Source organism: Egretta garzetta, unplaced genomic scaffold, assembly GCF_000687185.1.
Source record: "Egretta garzetta isolate BGI_Z169 unplaced genomic scaffold, ASM68718v1 scaffold1328, whole genome shotgun sequence".
NCBI lineage: Eukaryota > Metazoa > Chordata > Aves > Pelecaniformes > Ardeidae > Egretta > Egretta garzetta.
Genome location: NW_009260548.1, coordinates 6,023 through 11,721, shown reverse-complemented (window position 1 = coordinate 11,721; position 5,699 = coordinate 6,023).

The following is a 5,699-nucleotide window of genomic DNA, read 5'->3' as shown; positions in this document are numbered from 1 at the left end:
GTTGCCGCATACCCCATCAGCAGGCCACTGCTGGTTTGGTTTCCTGCGCTGGTAGCCTGCATTGCTAAAAAGGGAGCCCGGTATTTCTATTGAAGCCAGCATAATTGAAGATGCTAATTTCTCCACCATCCCAGGACAACGCCTGAGTTAGGCGACATGGCTCTGCCGCAGGGATTCAGCCTGGAGCGAAGCGGCTGCTCGCTGACCTCCCGCCCCGCTTGCTCTCCCCGGCGTTGGGCTGTCGGGAGGGGAGGCGTTAATGCCTTACCCGTGCCACCAGAAGGAGAGACTTGGTGGCCCCCTGTGTTCACACATATCTCTTTTATCTGTCAGCACACGCGCAAGCCCTTTCCAGCAGGCAAGCTCCTGGCCGCTGCCTCCCCAACTTCAGGTGCTGCTCACCTGCACCCATGCTCCAGCAGCTGGGCCAACGTGCCAAGCCAGCTGCAAACCATCCCTGCGTCAAAAGGGAGCAAGCCTTCAGCTGTGATTCTGTGTAAGCTTACAGCTGGCATAAAATGGCACGGCCACTCACAGCCCTGGGGCCCTTGGTTCCCCCCCCCGCCCAGGAGAACATGGGCTGCTATGCCAGGAGTCAGACCAAGGGAAATAAATGCTTGTTTCAATGCAGATCGCTTTGTGTATTCAAAGCACTATGCAAATATGAGCCAGTCTTTTATTACTATGTCCTTGTTAATACACATACATAAGATGACTCAGTTTTAAGTATTTGTAGCATGGCTGAAAGATGTAGCTGGGAATACATCTTCTCCATCTTTATTAAAGCTGTTTTTCAACCCAACTGTCAATACAAATGTCCTGAAGTTGCTCTAGTTGATTAAATATTATGATTGAACATGTAGAGGATTTCAATTAATCATGCCTTCGGAAAAACAAAATCTTTGCGCTCTGAATGGGTATTTTTAATTTTGTATTGTTAAGAGAGAATATGAAATAATCTAGTCCCGGGTGGCAATATCTTTATACAACAGAAGGATTCGTTGCCTTACTACCCAGTATAAACTGGGTTCATTCCCGCTCCCAGTATAAACAGAAATATTGCAACAGGCGGGCTTGCCTCTTATTTTTCCTCTGGGGTTCACAGAGGAGAATTTTTCCCAGTAGGATTCAGTCCTGCATTTGTTTCTGGAAAACCTCAGCACTGAGTTAGAAATCTCTGTGAGCAAAGCAGCTCTCGCCAGGTCCCGCTCCAAGGCCTTGTGCCCTTTGGAGGGGAGCAATGCCCAGGCAGGTCCCAGCCCAGCTACGGCCAAAGTAGGGGAGAGCGATGGTGGTTGGAAGCTCGTGGTTTTCTAGGTAACACATTGCCACCTAGCAGCACTTAGCAAAAGTAGCACAAACCCGACCTTCGGTTCCATAAACAACAGTTTGCCTCACTTCTGTTTTTATGGCATTGCATCGTTCACGACGTGACGATTAGAATAGGATATACTAAGTGCAGACTGAGGACTGTAGGAAAATGAACAGATGAATGGGGATCTTTGAAAACAGACACTGAAGACCCCTTATGGGTTGTAACTTCCAGCAGGATGGTGACACTAGGCCCTGCATGTTTGACTGTACTGTAAGAAGAAAAAAAAAAAAAAAAACCAAAAAAAAAAAAAAAAACCAAAAAAAAAAAAAAAAACCAAAAAAAAAAAAAAAAACCAAAAAAAAAAAAAAAAACCAAAAAAAAAAAAAAAAACCAAAAAAAAAAAAAAAAACCAAAAAAAAAAAAAAAAACCAAAAAAAAAAAAAAAAACCAAAAGAAAAAACAAAACAAAAAAAAAAAATGCACAATCCTGCAAAGTTTCTCATTCTTATTTATGCAAATAATCCCACTGATTTCAGTAACATTTTCTGCTAAAGCAGTACTACCCTAGGAGAGTCAGGTCACCACCTGAATTACTTAAGTGTGTTCCCATTCCCCATCACTGACCCAGAAGCCGGTGAGGGTGTACTGGCTAAAAGAGCAACACGTCATTCCCGGATCCAAGGCTGCCAGACTGAAATATTGAATTCCGATAGATACAGAGCTCCCTGGTGCTGTTTTTACAAACTCCTTTCAGAGCCATGGAACAAACCGATGACAGATCCAGGCTCAGATCTCAGGAATTACTGGGTACTAACGGACACATAACCCCACAGTCTGTTCATAAAGGGTCCCTTGACTGTAATTTTTTTTATATCATCAATATTTGTGTGGAAGTGTAACAGGCTACAGGATGGCTTAATGCATACTCCAAAGACTAGATCCACAAAACTGACATGGATACCTGCATCCTATTTCTAAATTCCTAAAACCTTTTAAAATTTAGATTTCTGGATCCAAAATCCTGATACTCAGTTTCTCCTCATTGCCAGACCCTGGAGGCTCCCAAATCCCGTTGGTGCCTGGCAGCTGTGATTTACGGGAAGAGACAATTTATATCAGGCTGGCGAACAAGACTACCACCCCAGCTGTCTCTCCCATCCCCGTGGTAGATATTTGGAATACCCCTGAGCTGCCGCAGCTTTCTAAACGCAGCCCCACAGGCCAAGTTAAATTTGGTTGGATTTCATTAGGCAGGGGCTGGCTGGGGACAGGGCAGTCATCATACATACCTCAGGACGGCAGCCTTATCGGGCACTCGTACGTCAGCCCGTCCACCTCATGAATCGAAGCTGCCAGCACACAAGACTGGGGTTATTTCCCACACAAGGTTCGGTCATTGGACATGTCTGCAAAGGGCTCAGCTCTTCCCGGGTAGCTCCATACCCATCCCACACAAGGTTCGGTCATTGGACATGTCTGCAAAGGGCTCAGCTCTTCCCGGGTAGCTCCATACCCATCCCACACAAGGTTCAGTCACTGGACGTGTCTGCAAAGGCATATACCATACCAAAAAAATACCCATCCCACACCATGATGTGTTGATCTCACATTCCCTGCCCACACTGTTTAAGGGTCTCCTCTGGTGGGCTGTGAGAGAACCAGCAGAGCTGACGCCGGGCTCCACCAAAACATGGCTGGAAGAAGAGGCAAAGAAACACCTGCCTCCTGTAGCACGGCATGGGAAGCGTCACCCAGCTGGGCCAAATGCCCTCTCCTGCCCAAGCAAACCAGCCGGTGGCTCTGGAGATGGTGCTCTGATCCCCAGGCTGTGGTGCGCTGGGGGGAAGCTGAGGGAAAGGCACTGAGGCTTCCATGCCAAAAGCTGTTTCACTTGGTGTGGCGCAATGAAATATTCATCAAGCCAGAGAGCAGGAGAGAGGTTCGGCACAGCCACAGCTTGGTGTTTGCTCGCTTTCTTGGTGACCCAGCAAATATTGATGTATTTAAACATTAATAGCTACCTAAGTTACTGTGTGCAACGTAGAGTGGTTTGAACAGCTAGGGTAAAGCATGCTCTGGCTCTGCAAAGCCCTCTGGTTATGGCTCACCATTGGCAGCGTGGGCTCAGTCCAGCCAAAACGGCCATCGGGTCCCTGCCATGTGGTCCTGCTGTTCACTTTACCAGCACTACCATTTGATTAGACGTTAATTTTCTGGCAGGAGATGTATACAGTACAAAAATATGCTTGTGTGCGGTTTACCTTCCTACAGAAGGTAAGATCTGATATCACAAGACCGCTCAGTTTACAGTACAGCTTAACATACCAGCTCATCTCCACTGAGGAGTGGTGGGTCCCACACTTCTTCCTCCTCCTTCCTGGGAGTGAGGACGGAGGGTGACTGCACAGCGAGCCAGTTGAGCTCACCAAACTGGCAGAAAACCGCTTTGGCACAACAACTAGGCTTTGTTTAGATTCCATGGCTAAGGAACTGAACCAGCCTGGCTTGCTACCAGGTGAGCCTCTGGGACACAAAACAGGGGAAAGAAGACCGAGGAAACAGTCAAGGAAGGCTGTGCCATTTTAGCAGCACTGAGCTGTATTGTTTTTGTACTATTATTCCCAGCTCTCCCCGTGATGCTGGGGGCATTGCCAGTTTGAGGGGAGGGACGGGGTTTGAAAGACGTAACCCAGGGCACAGCTGAGAGGTGCATGGGCGGATGCCCCTCTTTTGAGAGGGCAGCCAGCCACCGGGTCAGGCTAATTGCACTGCAAAACTCCACCCAAATCCCTTCAAAGACCCGGCTGTCTTTCCTCTCCTGCTCCCTCAGTTCTCTCTTGCCCTTCTCTTCTGTAAAACTTTCAAGAAAAAAAGGCATTGTGCCTTTTTCTCCAAGAGCGTTTGAATCACACAGAAGTAGGCCAGGTGGTAATTGCACAGCATGCTGTAGTGCTGCTTAAATGTCAGCTGTTAATTAAAGCCTCTCCTTAAAATGGGCCATTAATTAGGGCAGATACAGCAGTTCTGACTAACCAGTGAGTAAAAGCATTAGTTCAACATGGGTATCTGAATGGTTCATTTTTATTTGTCTGAGGTGCATTTACTATTTAAAGAAAAACAACAACAAAAAAAATGTACCTCCCTGAACTTATGGTTCTTTCTTTTAAAGAGAGTTTAAAATAAATATTCTGGCACAAGAATATTCACATGCACACAGACTGCAATAGGGAACATCTCAGTATTAGGTCCAGATGTCTCTAGCAGTTGTATAACCTTGGCAGGAACGCTTAAATGCTGTAGATATTAAAATAACAGCTCTGACCTGCAAAGACGGCCTGTCATGGCACTTCGGTCCTGTCTTTCTGTTCTTGAGGAAATGGCACGACCTGCATGTTACACAGACACCAAAATGTTTGCTAAATCAGGGCCAGGAAGCAAGGCACGTGCTTCCTTTGAAACTTTTCTAAACCGCTGTGAATTATTAGGGAGAATCATAATATTGATAAAGGATCTGAGCATTCCAGACTAAAGATACATCTACCCAAGCCTTGCAGCTTAACCGTCTTCCTTTTTGTCTCCTTGGCCTGGATTCAGCAAAGCAATTAAGCCTCTAAGTAGTCCCATTGATTTTGGTGGCACTTTCGGTAAGCTTTGCCGAATCAGTCCCGCTCTGCCCGCCAAACCACAGCCCTTCTTGCCTCCCAGGGTTATTAATGATTTTGGAAGAGTGGTTCCAGTTCTTACCTGCAGTAAGAAATCACAGTAGATGTTAGCACTTTTATGCCTAGGTACTTCTGCGGGAGGTCCATCTATGAGAAGCCACACAGAGATCCACCCAAGGATCGCAGCCATAGAATCATAGGATGGGTTGGAAGGGACCCCTAGAGGTCATCTAGTCCAACCCCCCTGCAGTGAGCAGGGACACCGCTAACTAGATCAGGTTGCTCAGAGCCCCGTCCAGCCTAGCCTTGAATGTTCCCAGGGATGGGGCCTCCAACACCTCTCTGGGCAACCTGTTCCGGTGTTTCACCACCCTCATTGTAAAGAATTTCTTCTTTGGATCTAGTCTAAACCTACCCTGGTTTAGTTTAAAACCATCACCCCTTGTCCTGACACAGCTGGCCCTACTAAAAAGATTTTCCCCATCTTTCCTATAGGCCCCCTTTAAGTACTGAAAGGCCGCAATCAGGTCTCCCCGCAGCCTTCTCTTCTCCAGGCTGAACAACCCCAGCTCTCTCAGCCTGTCCTCATAGGAGAGGTGCTTCAGCCCTCGGATCATTTTTGTGGCCCTCCTCTGGACCCGCTCCAACAGGTCCATGTCCTTCTTGTGCTGAGGGCTCCAGAGCTGGACACAGTACTCCAGGTGAGGTCTCACCAGAGCAGA